At 39.0% G+C, this 18,433-nt stretch overlaps 1 protein-coding gene and 1 pseudogene across 15 annotated transcripts in view; one reads left to right on the forward strand and one right to left on the reverse strand.

Moving 5' to 3' along the window:
- The window catches only part of NRXN1 (neurexin 1), a 1,148,195-nt gene that overhangs the window by 838,958 nt on the left and 290,804 nt on the right, over positions 1-18,433 (reverse strand). The gene's annotated exons all lie outside the window — the stretch shown is intronic.
- On the forward strand, positions 4,232-4,667 carry LOC116764535 (annotated as a pseudogene).

Genomic DNA, 18,433 nt, shown 5'->3' on the forward strand with positions numbered 1-18,433 from the left:
CACAAAGGCACTTTTGAAACAGCCCACTCAGAGACTGGGGGCTGACTTTCCTTTGTTGTTGTGGTTGACTGGGGGCCTCCCTGGCCACTAGAGGGTTGCTTATGCATCATCTGCCTCCTCAGAGGCTCTTAAAGCTCAGTTCTGAAATAACTACATTTCCAGGGCAGGACCATATTCTCCTCCACTCCTACAGTATCTGCAGAGCAAGTGCCCAGAAATGAGGAAGACCATTTCAAGAACTGATCAATATCCTGTTCGGGAAGACAGATGAAGACAGTGGGTTGAAAGCAGAATTTTAAAAAAGGGGGGGGGTGGTGGATATGGGGAACAGCTGAATCCTCCAGTTAGCTTCCTTAACCCATTCAGGGTGACTGGCGAGTGCTCACACTTCTGTTCAAAGCAAGGAGAGTGAATTCCAGGAAGTGTATTAAAGTATACAAGTGAACCCCACCCACAGACTTCTCTCACATGCTCTGTGTTCAGAGTAGATTATTAGAGTAAGCAAGACAGAGGCTGGCACTAGAGGGTATGCAACAGGTCATTTAGGTTGCACAGGGATCAGAAAAAGATGACCGCAACTCAGAAGTGACTTTGTACTCAGGTCCTTGACCTCTAGCTTTGTCTTTCTGAAGAATTTCTTTCCTGGCATTTAGAGTTTACTTGGTATATTCTTGGCAGTTGGGATAGGAGTGGGGAGAATCAGGCAAATGGGAGGACAGGAAAGGAGCCAAGAATGTTCACATTTGGGGGAATGTTCCTCCAATTCCTACAGATTTCTTTGTGGATGTATGATGGAAACAGATATCTCCCTTTTTGTTTATTTTTTCTTGTTTTTGGCACATCATAGATAATCACTTATGTCTGTTGGATTTTTGAGGGTTCCACCCCCTTCCTTGGTCCTCTTTCAATTCTATTTCATCTCTTCCCAAGACAATCTAGATGGTAGAATTCCAAGTATGATTCAGACTTCAAAGCCAGTGAGACCACACCTCATACATCTGGTCTTCTCCTTCTAACAGACTTCAATAACTCTTCTTGAGGCAGGTCAAGATTCTGTTTTCTTTGGTAATTTTCTCTACTTCATCATTCATGAATAAGCTTGTCCACATGGGTGATTAGTAACAGTAATAATACCAATGCCTCTATGTGCTAACCTACTAATCCCTTTACACATGTTCTTTCATTTAATCCTATGAACAACCCTATCAGGTAGACAAATCACTAGCACCATTTTACAGAAGAGAAAACTGAAGCACAAGGCAGTTGAGGAATTTTCCCAAGGCTCACAGCCAGGAGAAGGTGCATATGGGATATGAGCCCAAAGAGTCTGTCTCTTCCGTATCACTCACAGTATCCTGGCTTCTGCTGGGCACCATTTCCTCTGCTATGACCACAAGCAACCTCCTATTTTGAACTGCACCTGTTATGTACCATACATGATAGCAAATATTTCACAAGCATTATTTCACTTCATTTCAAAAACAACATCATCAGCTAGGCATTGCCCTTACTGACAGATGAAGAAACAGGGGTTTGGTAGGGGTTGGTGGGTTGTCAGAGGTCACACAACTAGTAAGTTACACAACCAAGACTAGAATCCATGTTTCTCTAACTCCAAAGGCTATACTTTCACTCAGCATCCCATCTTGGCCCTGCAAAAAGACTCTACCCAACTATTCCTGGACACACCACAGGCCTCCTTTGACACAGTGTGCAGCATTGATAAGGTTAAACGACAAGTGTGATTATGCATTATCGTATTGCTAATATCTCTATGAATAAAATGTCTATTTGATTTTCATTTAACCCCAAAAGAATCTGATTACCAAATAACCATCGAAGAATTATTGCCAATTATGTTCTGTAATTATGGCTCCTGTTAATGAGATTAGTGTGCTGCCTTCCATATTTAGTCCTATTAATTAATCCCCGTAAGCCCAGAAAGTTATAATCGATACAACAAAGGCACCATGTAAATTACAAATAATTCCCAAATCCCTTAAACAGTTTTCAAGGCTCCTTCAGTTTTCTTGGTTAGGACACATTTAGTGTGGGAGCTGGAAGAGTCTGTAGTAACTGATAGCTCCTCACCTGCAATCACCTATTTCAGTAATATGCCTAATTAGGCAAATGCTTAAAATTGGAGTCCCATCTGCCACTAACAAGTATAAATTCCTATAGGGCAATAAAAATAATTAACTGGTTGAGTCAAGAGACCCCCAAATCAGATATACGACATTTCAATTCTCTGAGCAATATATTGCTTCCGATACACCTGTTGTCAGTGAGTGGTTTCAGTTTTGCAGAAGCTGAATACAGCAAGTATGTCTAATACTGAAAGTCCCACAAAGAAAACTTCCTGATGGCTCAGTCTCACAGATAGACAAGATAAACAGGCATACTGACAGTGATGCTAGGAATTGATGCTTTATGAAAAACTGGTCTCTGAATTTTATGTTTTTCAAAATCTCCCAATCCATCCTCAGATTTTCCTCATATTTTATCAAACATATGTTGATATACATTAGATTTCTAAAATGGTTATATTTATATGTTTTTGTTGGTTTTTTGTTGTTGTTGTTTTTTTTTTTTTGCGGTATGCGGGCCTCTCACTGTTGTGGCCTCTCCCGCTGCGGAGCACAGGCTCCGGATGCACGGGCTCACGGGCCCAGCCGCTCCGTGGCATGTGGGATCTTCCCAGACCGGGGCACGAACCCGTGTCCCCTGCATCGTCAGGCGGACTCTCAACCACTGCGCCACCAGGGAAGCCCTATTTATATGTTTTAACTGAGACAGCTACAGCTATAGTTGTCCAGAGATGCTACAAGCTGTCTCAGAAGTAGTCCATTGCAAGAAGATGTGGCATGACAATCCATTCTGCATCACTGAAAACTAGACTAGTTGGTTTCTGAAGCCCTGATCTATGTTAGTCTAGAAGTCAAAGAATCCTGTTCTTTTTGGCAGAGAGGAAAAGGTTCAGAACTCGATCCCCGTTGGCATCCCATGCCCTTCCCTGATTCCATTCTTGTTCTGGAGGATTTCCCAGGAGATAGTACATAACCCTCAGCAGGTGTCTGGCCTCAGAAACAATTTGGGAGGAGGAAACCGAGGCTCAGAATAAATAAAATATCTATCAAAGCATCATTGCATCAAATATAACAGAGAACATGGTTATCTTTAAAGGATTCAAAAAGAGGAATAAAATGACAATTTTAGACTGAATATAAATTGGTTCCTTCAGATAAATAATTGTTAGTGGATAAATTAATCTAACTGGCAATTTAGAAGAATTAGTTTGTAAAATTATAATATTTAAGATCTGGAAATAACCTTAAAGGTCATCTGAAGCCAACTTTCCATTTTACAAATAAGGGAACAGAGATTCAGAAAGGGTAAGGAACTTGTCCAAGGTTACCCAGTAAATCAATGGTTGAAAAAGGACTGGAACAGAGACATCTTAATCACACCATCTGCCACCACTCTCAAACTAAATGCCTAGTTCAATTTTAAAAGTTTATAAGAAGGAATGATAATAGGTACAATCTTAGATTTATGGTTTTAAAATGCAAGACTCCGTCCTAACATCATTGACAGTCATTGTCAACATGGATCCTCCATCTTGTCAACATGCAGAATTAAGATTTGAGTAGACATTGGGAGTGTGACCTATACTGCCATATGTTAGGACCGGAGATCTCACCAGATACTGCGGTTCATATTCTACCGTCAGCAAGTTTTATACAAATTAAAGTAATAATAATAATAATGATGACAATGATGTTGATGACAGATGATAATGACAGAAGCCTATACTGTTTTAAGGCCAAATTTCATACATAGCATTCAGAGTCCTTATCTGACCAGCCATCATTTTTTAATTTATTTTTTTGGTGGTTTCCCTAGAGGTTTAATTTTTTGTTTCAATTATTTACCATTAGTTAAAAATTATAAAATTTCACTTAAAACCTGGGTGTTCTTTTCTTATAGGTAGCTCACTAGATGTTGACAAACAGAATAAAAAGGGGAAAGGGAAGGGAAGGAAAGGAAAACCAAAACATTCCTTTCCTGTTTGGCTGAGCAGCTTTGAGTTCCTGACTCTGCTTTAATGTTTCCTTACTCTAGCATCACCATCAAAATGCCTACACAAGTGGCCAAAGTACCTATGCAAGTACTAATTAGCTAGCATAAGTTAATGTAGATTTCCTTGAAATTAAAAGCAGTTTTCAGAGCCATGGAGAGTGACTTCTATCTGCATTACTGCAAGGGTCACAAGGGCAAGTTTGGCTTCGAACTCCTGGAGTCTGAGTTCTGACCCAATGGGATCGAGATATGCCAATAACAACAGTTACAAAACTGATATGATCAGAAAAGAGGTTTATGTACATAAAAGCGTGATGGAGGAACTGAAGAGAATAATCGATGACACTGAAATTCCCAAAGAGGATAATGCTTTGTGGCCTCCTCCCGACTAAGGGCGCCGGCAGGAGCTTGAAATCATCATTGGAGATGAACACATTTCCTTCATGACATCAAAAATTGATTCCCTTATTGATGTCAATCAATCCAAGGATCCAGCAGGCTTACGAGTATTTTATTATCTTCTCCAGGACCTGAAGTGTTTGGTCTTTGGTCTTACTGAATTACACTTCAAGATTAAGCCAATCTAGATTGAATATTGGTGTGGACACAAGGAGTGTGGGAGTAGCTGCTTTTAATCACCATTATCAGGACATTTTTGTGCATAATATTTCTTATAAACTATAAATGTTGTCTTTAATAAGCAACATAACCAAAAAAAAGCAGTTTTCACCCTTCTAACTTCAAAGGGAATAAGAAATAAATCTTCAGAATGTCACACTCAATAACTATGCTTCTTAAAGCAAAATATATAGAATGCATCATCAAGGATACATATTCCCTCATGAATAATGCTTATGGGATTGACCCTTTCTTTGTTATATATACTCTTTCTTGCTACCCAATAAGAACACACTTTGAGAAAATAAGACAAAAGAAGACATTCTGATTTAAGCAAGTGAAGGGGAGAGGTGGCAGTGGCACAGGTGGCATCTAAGGTCTACCTGAAGGTTCTAAGAGATGGGTCACTTGTGCAAAGCTATGCCTGTGAAAGCCTTAACTTGAATTTAATGTTTCCCATGCACGGTTTAATCACATCTATAGAACTGTTTTTATAGCTTTGAATAAATAAGAGCTTACTACTTCAATATTTAATCCATTGAGCACTGTTGTATACATTTACAATTGTGAACAGATAAATTTGTGTTTTCCGTTGAATGTGGGTCTGAATTAGCAAAGTGTACTCTCAAAGAAAGAATTCTCTAGGACCTGATTTCTATCTTCTCCCAAAGTAGGGCTTATATACACACTGGGGGAAATCAACTTCCAAGTGATAGCAGCAAAACCCAGCTGTTTGTGCAAGTTAAACTGCCTTGCATGGGAATTAACAAAAGCTTGCCAGCAAACATGCAAGAGCTGCAATTCTCAGAGCAGAAACAGGCTCCACCTTACATACCACCTTTTGTAAGTACAGGACTTGAAACAGCATGTGGCCAGTGCTCCTTGAGTGTACAAAGGTGTGGAAAGGCACGCATGATCCCCAGTTTTAATGACGTCTCCAGTATTAGAGAGTGGAAGAATCTCACCTCAGCTTTCTAACAGCCTACTTACTCTTAGCCAGGAAGAAGAGGAAAAAAATAATCATACAATTCAATGAGCCATTTTCCAAATGAAAGATGACTCACTTAAGCAAAACTTTCTGCAGGTGTCACTTCTCAAGGATGCTTAAGAGAAGGGCCCACCAAACCTGTTCTGAGGGCTAAAGCAACGCACAATCTGTATCACCCAGCATGGTGCCTGGCAAATAGTAAGAACGAGGACATAGTTACTAATGAAATTATACACAGTCTGCCCAGTTCAGAACAGTTATCCTGAGCACAGAAACTCTTAAGCACTGGTTTATAGAGGTGGTTACAAGTATTGATTCAGACTCAAACAGCCCCTTTTAGCACTGTTAGTCTTTTTTTTTTAACATCTTTATTGGAGTATAATTGCTTTACAATGGTGTGTTAGTTTCTGCTGTATAACAAAGTGAATCAGCTATACATATGCATATATCCCCATATCTCCTCCCTCCTGCGTCTCCCTCCCACCCTCCCTATTATTTTACAAGCCAAAAACATAAACTCAGGTAAATTAAAAATAGGTAAAAGAGCATACAAATCCTCAAGAAACAACAATTCTTTGGCCTGCCTATTATCTCCATTTGTAAAATTATTCCTTTCCTCCAAGGTTCACAATGCTTAGCCTTCTGAGATGTAAATATACCTCACAGGGTATTAACCTCTGTCAATGGAAATAAAACTGTAATTGATTTGGTTCTGCGATTATCTAACATATAAACATGTGCTCATTGAGAAAAAACGACGTCTGGACAACTGATATTGTATTTCTGCCAAATACCAAGCTGATGTTCATAAAATCTTACTGGAGAGCACCCAGTGCTAACTATAGGATTTCAAACTGCTGATTTGCAGAGATGAATCATGAAGCAATCTACATTGTGTGGGTAATTAGAATTCCCATCCTTATCCATCCTCTGAAAAGAAGCCTAAATTTTTTATTTGGAAGCCACTTTGAAAAGCTTTCATTAATTTAAATTTCAGAACAGATTTCTCCCCATTATGTGTATTCAACTAAAAGCCTATTAAATACAGCACCATGATAAGAGTGAACAAATAGCAGGTTTTTCCAAGGCATCCATTTTATTTTATTCCAGGATCCAGAGGCATTGATAATTCAGAGATTGCTGCAACACTTAGAATCTTTTGAAAACTAGAAAGAATCGGTAATAATTTAGTGATTTCTAATCCTCTACGATTTGTTTAAACGTGTGAGACAAATGAGTCCGTGTTCCTTAAAACTGCCCACAACTTAAGCAATTTAATAGTTGCTAATTAGATGCATTTAATTCCAATTTAAAAACCATCTTTACTTGGTATGCTCTTCATAGAAATACTATTCAGCTGAATCCTATTATAACTGACATGGTTTATTTATTACACTTGATCTGAGGAAAAAAGTACATACCCAGAAAGCATCGTTATTTAATCTTGGTGTTAATTTACTCATATGCTTCAAAAGTCTAGAGATTTAGTATTATTTGAACTTGGTGAAACATATATAAAGTTTCTTGCCTCTGCCTTTAATATTTGGGGGGAAAATGATTCTGTTAGGGTTTTCAAGATGGCTAAGATTGTGGAACAAAAATAAGAGAAGAGAATAAAATAAGGCTGAGATGGTATAAGTCCCATGATTTTATATATCTATACAGGAGAGGAACAGGTTTTGAGGAAATCACGATGGGAATTAGACACGTTAAGTATGTTGAACAGAGAAGGCTCCCGGCAAAAACAAATAAGATGCCAAGATGCTTCTCCATTATGGCCAACACAAAAGGAGGAAAGAAGACGACAGTGTCACAAGAGTCTACAAATAACTAATCCCTCTCATGTACATCTTGATCTGCAGTCCAGCCTGGCAGCAAAACCTCAGGCTCTCCGTTACCCACTTACAAGCCAGCTTCACATGATAGATTATTATTATTAGCAGCATTATTATGACCATTTCCAGTTATCTTTTCTCTTCTTATCTCTCTCCTGAGGCTGTTACAAGAAGAGATTACCTGAAAAGGGAAGGAAATAAGTACCCAAAAAGGTTAAAGGAAGAAAAACTGCATGTTTTCAGAAAACTTTGTAAGACTGATGAGGTAGGGGAATAAAATGAATAAAATGATTATATCATGTTCCATACAGTTTGACAAGGTAATCCCTAAGTGGGAGATTTTTTTCTCAGCCGCAAATTTCTAGCTATGTATAGAGTATGACTGACAAGCCATAAACATAAATTAGTGAAACCGAAAGGAAGCCATTTGGCTGCTCATTATTTTACCATTTGCTACATTTCAATAAATTCATGATGACAAGTTGAGGGTTAGGGGGAATTCCTAAAGGCATTAATGTACTGGTTTAGTTGAAGAATAAAATAATACTACAGGAAAATAACTGGCTTTGATAAACATATTGAATTAGTATACCATAAAAGGAAAATGGATAGGTGATTCATTCACTGTTCATTTGAGATCTCTTAAATTATAAAATCAAAAATAGCCTGTTCCCTATAAAAAGACAATGCCATTTGGTGTTTTGACAATCAGGCCTACTTGTGGGATCACTGATCTTCGGTTGAGAGTCCGCCTGCCGCTGCAGGGGACACGGGTTCGTGCCCCGGTCCGGGAAGATCCCACGTGCCGCGGAGCGGCTGGGCCCGTGAGCCATGGCCGCTGAGCCTGCGCTCCGCAACGGGAGAGGCCACAACAGTGAGAGGGCCGCGTACCGCAAAAAAAAAAAAAAGGATAAATCTCATGTTAAGTATGCTTACCATAGTAAAATAATACTGAAAAAAAAAAAGTTAAATTTGAAGGAGACTAAATTCAATATACTACACTTACTAACACAAAGTGAGAAGGAGAATCAACTGCTTTTTTCCCCCAATCAATTCCTTGCCTTTGAAATGCCACAGTTTTCTATATGTCATATAAAATGGTATGGAATATGAATTATCTGGAAAATTTCCTCAATTGTCTATTTCACTTTGCAATATGAACACAGCCTGCATTTATAACCATAAATTCAAAGGGAAAAATGCTTTAAAGATATATCAGGTTACTGCAATCTAAGCATATTGTTTTGCTGTGGTTCCTTTTTGGGACTGAATATCAAGATGCAGTCCACTATGCCAAAAGCCTCTAGCTTTCCAGAAATTGAAAGCCTTCGCCAACAAATCACAACTGTTTTACCATATGCCTCTTCGTTCTGCCAAGTATTACCAGCCTGTTCTACTTTTAAGCAAATTTCATTATATTATAGCTCAGAGCAATGTTCATTAAAAAGTATTACTGAAAAATGTCAAGTTGTTTTTATATAGAAACTGGAATTTATTTTCTACTGAAAAGTCAGATATTTATTGAACACAAGACATTTTAAAAATATTGATCTCAAAAAAAAAATATTGATCTCATTTCACAAGTCACTTCAAAATTGTCAGTCTCTATCTTGATTGTGAAGGTTCAGGCCACATAATGATTGTCTGAAGCATTTTCTGTCTTGCACCAGTTAACTTTCACTAGTATCTACCATTGATGCAGATCAACCCTAACCTTTCTGGAATCGACTTAGTCTCAGATCAGTGGAAAATCTCTTCCCTGTTTCTTCACACTCATATTCATCCTCTCCTTGACCAATTTGCTTATTTTTCTGTCTCCCAGCCACAGCCTTCCTGATAACGTCCCAATGCAGTCATATTTTAGGTGATTATAAACTTCATTATAGCCTGTTCACTTTATATAGTATGATACAGTCCAAATAAAACTAGCCCAGAAATCTCACCTCCACAACTTCTAGTTATGTGACCCTTAATAAGGTCACTTAATCTTTGGAGCCTTCATTTCCTCATCTGTAAAACGGATGATTACTTCCTGCCCTCCCTTTTGAATCCAGTTTGTGAGCACAAAATTTGGTAAGGCATGTTCAGACATTCTGTATCTCATTTACCACAAACCAAACACAAAAACAGAGAGCTTCATTTGGAAGCACCAAGCCCTCTCCTAAGGAACTGTTTCTCTTTCTCTTCAGACGGTAAAACCCACTGGCCGTTAAGAGTCTGTGATCCAAAAATCATAGGATTAACCTTCATTACCTACTGTAACTAGGTTTAGCATTTGATTCTTGGTCCAATGAAGACTCATAAAATGTTGGGCTTTAAATCAGGAGAAAAGCATGATATTCTTGCTTCCTCTGAGGAAAAAGAATGTTTTTAATCCCCTGAGGAAAATCAGATCTACTCAAATTGGGCCACATTATATATTTAAGCTAACAATAACAAAATGATAGAAATAATTCAATTGTTCTTAAATCCTAGGCCAAATCAGTCTGTGAAGATTTCTGGGGCCTTCCTAAGCTCTGGAGGGGAGCTGAATCATGCATTGAGGCTGCCTTTATTCTAATATACTACATTTATATGCAGTAAAATCAGGATAAAATAGAAATCAAGGTCACTTTTGATGTGACAGAAGTGACAAAAAAGTATCTAGAGGGACAGCAAGGAACTGAATGGGGGGGGGAGATAGGAAAGAACAGGCCTACTTAATTTGCCTTGCTAAATGTTATGAAGAGACTCTGAATTGTGAGAATTGTGAGCTGGGTATCTGTATAAAACCCACAAGGCTTTTCTTTGCACTTCCTTTTGCTACAATCTCTTTCCTTCCCATGGGGATCTTTCTCTAGTATTGTCTATCTCCTTAGCAATGAGGGAATGGAGGCTGGCCAAATCATCCGTCATGAGTCTGTCACCCCTATTCTCTAGGTATGGCTTCATCTAAAATAAAATTATAAGCATATAACTTCCCATCTCACAAATACAGGGGTGACAGGGAAGCTCAAAGTAAAGCAGAGTGCATTCTGGATGCCAGTATAGAAATTATGATCATTTAAGTACCGCACTTAAAACACATTTATTTAGAAAGAGCTCAAACAGAATGACAAGAAAAACACTGACTCTACTAAACAAATAAATAGTCACTTTCCACGTTCTATTAAGAGATATTTATCAAGAGTGTGAAAATGTTCATACCCTTTGTCCTATTAATTCACATCAGGAAATCAACCTAAAGAAACACTGTTTTCTGCACAAAGGTGTTCATTGCAGGATTATTTAGAAAGGCAAAGCTTTGAAGAAAACCTAAATATCCAACAGGAGTACAATAGTAAGTCTATTAATAAAGAATAGGCAGTTAATTTTTTTAAATGTTAGTGGAATAGAAAAATATTCTGATATGTTAAGATCAACATGATCTCAAATTTTTTTGGTTTATATTATACACATAAAAAGATTAGGACATGAAATCAAGATTTAGCAGTGTTGGAATTATAGCTACTTTTTTACTTTCGTCCTTCGAGCAGTTTTTGGTTTGTTCCTAATAAAATCAATAAATATTATGTCATTGTAAAAATAATCCATACCTGTTGGGTATTTATGTGTTAAAACTGAAAGCCTAATCTTTAGCTGGAAGTCTGAGAAATGGCTGTGTTTCTGTGGCGAAAGAATGCTTTAAAGAGAAAAAGCACAGCATACTAATATGAGAAAGCCTGTTTGTCTTTAAATGGGATGGTTTTCTTGGGGACACACTGAAGTCAATCTTTTTCCTCCTGAATGACAGGATTTCTGTATTAAAGTGTTTGTATGTGGAGACAAATAGTGCCTCTCAAATGTGCAGAGAAGCATCTTGAGTAACCAGCTACAGGATTCCACAAAAATTATGGAACCCTCCTTTCAGGTTCAAGTACATGAGTTAAGCAGGAACAGTTATAGAATCAGTAAAAAAAAAAGGGGAAGGGTAAGCTGTGACAAAGTGAGAGAGTGGCATGGACATATATACACTACCAAACGTAAAAGAGATAGCTAGTGGGAAGCAGCCACATAACACAGGGAGATCAGCTCGTTGCTGTGTGACCACCTAGAGGGGTGGGATAGGGAGGGTGGGAGGGAGGGAGACGCAAGAGGGAAGAGATATGGTAACATATGTATATGTATAACTGATTCACTTTGTTATAAAGCAGAAACTAACACACCATTATAAAGCAATTATACTCCAATAAAGATGTTAAAAAAAAGGGGGGGGAGAGAAAAAAAAAGAGTATGGGAAAGAAATAGTACAGAAAGAAAAGGAGAGTAAATTGATAATGATTTTGTAACCAGACAGACTGTGGCATTAGCAAATAAAACTAAAGAAATAGAGAATAAGTCTCATCTCTCTCATTACACACAATATATCCCTATTTAAAAAGTTCTCATTAAAGCACTTAATTAAATATTGTTTAGTAATATGAGTAATACCCGAATACAGTATAGTAGTATCAGTCAAACCTATCAATTATCTTGGGCACTAAAATGGTGCCCAAGCATTGACAGTCTTTGATGGGACTAGATTCAAGTATGTTGGATTCTCTTTTCCTTATGCTTCATGTCATTTCATGGCAAAGTTGCAACTTTGATGCTTAGAACTGCCAATGTTTACTTAATGGCTGACTCTCTAGTTACCAAGATTAATTAGCTAAAAGACCAAATCTAGATGCTAACGAAACCTAAAGGACTTATCTAACAGTTAATGCACTGGGATATTATTCATTAAAGAGCAAGAAACAAAGGTTGATTATATCTTCCTTCTTATGCGCTATTTTTAAGTAACCATTATTCTGGCTTTTTTTCCCCCCAGAAATGAATTAGGTTGGTGGTATTCTTTGCTGCTTCTCTGTTTCACTTTCCAGAGTAATATGGTCTTTTTTTCCCTCCTTTTGTCCACACTGGTCATGCAGATCAACTTCATGTCAGAAAATAAAAACTAAAAGAAAAATCACTTTTGAGAGCTCTCACACATCTATCTTCACCAAACTAATCACAAAGCTATGCTTCCAAGACCATCAGGTAATATGAGTGTGGTCTATTCCAGCACGAGGATTCTTTCCAAGGCAGTCTGGAACTAATTTACTAGGGTGGCTGGTGAGTCAGGTTTTCATCCCATAAAATGATTATGGCCCAAGGGAACATATGAGAAAACAATGCACAAGGGTTTCTAAGTTATTAATTAGCATGAGGATTATCTTCAAACCCAAAATAAAAAGCAATCATTAATTCTTGGCAACAGCATAAATATGAGAGCAATGGTGTACACAGGTTACTTCTAAACTGGAAAACACTTTTCAATAATTCTCATTAGGGGGGCTTCCCTGGTGGCACAGTGGTTGAGAGTCTGCCTGCCGATGCAGGGGACACGGGATTGTGCCCTGGTCCGGGAAGATCCCACATGCCGCGGGGCGGCTGGGCCCGTGAGCCATGGCCTCTGAGCCTGCATGTCCGGAGCCTGTGCTCCGCAACGGGAGAGGCCACAACAGTGAGAGGCCCGTGTATCACACATACAAAAAAAAATAATAATAATTCTCATTACGGGAGGAGAGACAAATTAGGAGTGTGGGATTAACAGATACAAACTACTATACATAAGATAGATAAACAACAAGGATTTACTGTATAGCACAGGGAATTATATTCAATATTTTGTATTAACCTATAATGAAATATTTGAAAAAAAAACTGAATCACTATGCTGTACCCCTGAAACTAGCCCAATATTGTAAATCAACTATACTTCAGTAAAAATAGATAAATAGATAAATAAATAAATAAATCTCATTATAAACAAGTCACTATTATTAATGAAATATCGGGGTTAAATCACACATTGCCCACGTATGTATATTTCAAGATAAGAATGATACCACTCATACAAATCCTTCTTTGTTTGCCTGTTTAATTAAGAGTAGATTTTGTAAATCTTACCATGCATTGCATGCAATGTCTTGCTGACTAGTCAGAAGCGGAGCTGATGGGAGCCTGGTGCTCAGAGACTTCCTGAGCTCTGAGTTTCCACATTTTGGGATGTGTTCTACATATGGAGTATGTCTTCTCAGCCTGGGCGTCTAGGTAACACACATGTCAAGAACACTGGCAAAAAACAAGAGGCACTGGATGAGGAACCAGTCACCAATTTTGCCACCATCTTGGCATATGATTCAGGAAATATCAATCAGTCTGCATCTCAGCTACTGAATCTAACATAAGATAAGCAAACAGTTGGGAAGAATTCAGTGAGACTGCACAAGAAAGTTCACTGAAAATAATACATGTTGTGAAAGTGCAAGACACAGTTATGAAAGGGCTAATATGTCAGGAACACCATAAACTTCAGAATAATCCCATATGTTCTATTTTTGCTTCAGTTAAGGAGATGAGGGTAAATATGCTTATGCAATTTCATTCTGTGGATAGCAAAGATGGGGCCACCATGGCCAAGAGTTTAGTTAATTAATCTGGAACCTTTCCTGGCCAGTGTTGAGCACTATCAATCTAAATGACCTGTGTTTTCATTTATTTAGTGAACAACTGATAAAGGTCATCAGAGTGAAGATCACTCCCACAGCATATCTAGCACCACCAGTTAATTGGAGGAAAGGTATTCTCCAATTATCAAGTGTCAGGAAGCTGCCTCTAGGAGAATTACAGCTTTGGTACAAGCAGATCATAGACTCAGTTTATGCTTCAGGAAACTCTATTTAGTGGTGACTGAACATAGGTCATTTTTAAAAATCTCCCTGCACACAGCCTGATCCTGTACTACTCAAACACGTCAATTGTTATGATTCAATATTCTTCAAAGGCCTCAAGCTGATGTTCAATATTCCACTGGGAGCTTGGAAAATGGATCTGTCCCTTCACTGAGTTATTAGGCAAGTTTCAACACATCTTTTCATCAGCCTGAGAGAGTCCAGAGAACCCAGCCTCTGTAAATTCAGAGAAGGGATCTTGTAGTTTTCGGCATATGGAAAGGGTGTTAGTCACACATGGTTTGTTTCAACTATAGGCCTCTGCTCAGGCCCCTCTCTTCTCTGTTTCCCTTCACCCTACCAGTCAAATCTTACCTATTCCCCAGACCTGGACAGAGTCCCATCTCCTTTATGAAGACTCCTCTAACGAGGGGAAGTCTCTCCTCTGCTGGACTGTGAGGCAGCTCTCCCCACTCAACTCACCTCTTCTTCTGCAGCTCCTATCTTGTTAAGCCACCATACACTCTTATCATACCCACCCTCACCCCTACATCCTGTCTTTAAAAAACATCTCTGAGAATCCCTAAATACGTATCTCAGATCCCACACTTCAAAAAAAAAAAATCCTGTAACCCATTGTAGCAGTGAGTCTCAATTGTGTGTGCATATGTGGGGGCCCTGATGGGGACATTGAATCTCTAAGGCAGGGTGGGTAGGCCGGGTGGGTGGAGCATGTGTAATATGACATGTCCTTCCATGGCTGCCTTACCTGGAGCTGAGATTCTCTGCTCAGAGCCAGTACCTCTATTTATTCACATTGTCCCAGTCTCTGAAACTTCTATCTCACTCAACATCCTCTCAACTGATATTCCCACCTCTGGTCCTATTCTACTAACCATAACCTCAACCAACCAATTCTCTACCTTGCTTGCTGAGTGATCTTCGAAAATGCAAGCCCGATTCTGTCATATGCCCTTGTTAAGTCCTTCAGTGTCTCTCCATCCACTTTCCGGTAAAGTCCAAACTTCTCAGCAAGATAGAGAAGGCTACCACTTCTGTCCTGACCTTTCCTAGCTTTCTAGCCCTTTCTCTCCCCATCCTCTGACCCCTTCCTCCTTTCCTAGCCCAGCTCTTGTCCTGAAGCATTATGTGCACTTCTCTAAATAGCACCAGTTATTTCTTTAGAGCTTTTGCACAAGCTGTTCTTCCTGGCTGACCCTTGCTCTACCTTGCCTGACTAAATAGGCTACTTAGCTTCTTCTCTTTAAGACCCTCTACCTTATCACTTCCTCCCAGTGGCCTCCTTTGACCTCTGCAGGGCTTTTAGGAGCCCCCCTTCCTTTTGCTTTAGCATTAGATTACCATGGTCTTTATCACAATGTATCACACGCTAATTACCTGTTTAGCGTCTGTCACCATCTCACATCACACTGGACTATCAGCTCTTTAAGCCAAGGCAGGTGTCTTACTGGTTTTTTTCTTTCTTTTTTGGTATGCTCAGTGTCTGGCATTGTGTTTGGCACTAAGGAGTGACTGAATACATGACTGGATAAATGAGAAGACATTTCAAAAAGCCATGAAAAAGTAAAATGAGTCTGTACAGTGTAATGGAATGGTTATGAAACACACTCAGCAGTTTTTTGAACCTCCACAAATCAAACTACTTTAGGGCCAGCTTATCCAGTTTTATAATAAGATTATTACTATCGGGCTTCCCTGGTGGCACAGTGGTTGGGAGTCTGCCTGCCAACGAGGGGGACACGGGTTCGAGCCCTGGTCCGGGAGGATCCCACATGGCAAGGAGCAACTGGGCCTGTGTGCCACAACTACTGAGCCCATGCTCTGCAATGGGAGGGCCACCGCGGTGAGAAGCCCGCCCACCGCAGCCGGGAGTGGCCCCCCACACCCCGCTCTCCGCAGCTGGAGAAAGCCCACGTGCGCACCAGCGAGGACCCAGCACAGCGAAAAATAAATAACTAAAATAAAAGATCATTAATATTCTCTACTTCTCAAAGTGTTGTGAGAATAGACTAGTTTCTGTAATTAAAAGCTATATGATGTTACTATTAAGTAGTCTCAACTGGTTACTTCATTTCCTAACTGCCCAAAACACTCTCTGGACCATGGATTTTCAACTGCAGGGCCAGAGAGAGCTGGGATCAGGTCTATCCGTTATTTTACAAATAATCACTTCTTATTTAATTTCTCTAGGCCTCAATTCTTCCATCTGTGAAATAACGATGACTACCCTATTGTTTTTTATGGCTACTAAGTGGGATAATACATATAAGATATATAGCTTAATTAACGCCTAACACTAATAAGAGCTTAATTAATGATTCCTCTTCCTCTTCCAATTATTATTATTATTACAGCTGGCGCCTAAAAAATACCTGATGCATTAAAATTAATCAGTATAAAACTTTTAATATCTAAGAACCAAATTTCTAATTTTGCTTCCCAGCCAAGATGTGGAGGGAGAAAAGGAAGGAGTATAGCACAGAAAGATTAGTTTTCCTCCAGCACATGTCAGAGTTCTCCACTTTTGTCTTGTAACTCTACCATTGAACGTGATATTTCATCCTATGAAGTTGGTTATGAGATTTCCTATACAGAGTAATGAAAAAGCCTATAACAACTAGTGACCTGCCTTCCCTGCTGTTCCCTCCACAGAATAATTTTGCCATAAAAAATAAAGGGGACATCTCCTTTTACTGAATTATGACAAATTTTCAACTGACTTATTCCTCTTGGTACTTAGGAGTGTCCTACTTTCCCCTCCGATGACACTCCCACTGAGATGACATGTGACACATCCCAGGGAAGCATCAGAACTAAAGAGAAGGTTAAGACTGGGCCACATCCATCAGCACTTCCTTTTGCTTTAAGAAGAAACATCACTCCCCATCATCACATCAGTCTGCCTCTCTCTGTTCTAAGGATTCTTTTATTTCACTGCCCAAGAAGTGATTTACAGGCAAAAGCCCATGCAAAGCAGCAGAGATACCAACTATCTCCCTCCCCGCTCCCTCCTTCCCTCTCTTTCATATATATATACAACATCTACTATGTGCCAGCCACTGAGCAACAAACAAAACCTGCCCCTACGGAATTATGGAAGGACATGACATAAAGCAAATGTGTTCCTAAAGAATTCCAAGTTGAACAAATGACAACCAAATCATACTTTAAATGCACCAATAAAACATGATCTCTGCAGCTGAGTTTTAAAAACAATATTGTCTTTGGAGGCTGGCAATCCTTTAGCAACTTAGCTCCAGCTACAGAAAAGGTGAAAATTAGCAACGTGCATTGAACATTTATTATGTACCAGAAACTCTGCTATGCCCTTTTCAGGTATCCTCACGTGACTGTCACACATACACAAAAATTCCTATGTGGTAGTATGCTTATCATTATAAACATTTTACAGGTGAGAAAACAGACTCAGAGCGGTGAACACTAAGCCCAAAGTCATACTGTTAGTAGACGGCCTTGAACTCAGGCATCCAGGCTGTAGAGCATGTGTGCACAGTCAGAGAGTCTATGACACATTGTCTGCAAAGGTGCTTCAGAAAAACATTGAAGGAGTGAATAAATGAGTGCCATGAATCTGAAAATCAAACCACATCAACACCACTCAGGATCACTAAATTGCCAAAATGTTCAAGAGCTTGATTTGTTGTATTCATAACTTTTCAGTATACGATGGAAATAAGTCCCTCATCTCCCAAGAGTAGCATACCTGTAACACTTCCTGCTGAAGATATTAATCATGTAATTAATATTGAAACTTCCCTCAAAGTTCAATTGCCTATAAGTTGCTATTGTTGTTGTTTAAACAAAGAAGACATCTGGTACTTCCTGTTTCATCTCATCTCAGGTTGAGATGTGTGGGGGAAAAAAAAACAGATATCAGACCAGCTCCTATGAAAACTACTCTGACCAACCAAGAGATACGTTCTTTCCATGGAAACAATTTAACTATCTTGCAGAACATCTGAAGCACAATACTTAATTTGAGGGGGAAAATTTGCTTTCTTTCCTTCTCCCATTCTAGTAGATGTTACCAGGTCTTCCTGTGTCCATAACACTAATTTTTCACTTTAAAAGAGAGACAACCTAAACTTTCTGGAATGTAACATAACTGTACTAGGTTAGCCATGAGGAAATGTAGCCTTAGAAGGAGAGAGAGAAGG

This window comes from Phocoena sinus, chromosome 13, assembly GCF_008692025.1.
Source record: "Phocoena sinus isolate mPhoSin1 chromosome 13, mPhoSin1.pri, whole genome shotgun sequence".
Taxonomy (NCBI): Eukaryota; Metazoa; Chordata; class Mammalia; order Artiodactyla; family Phocoenidae; genus Phocoena; species Phocoena sinus.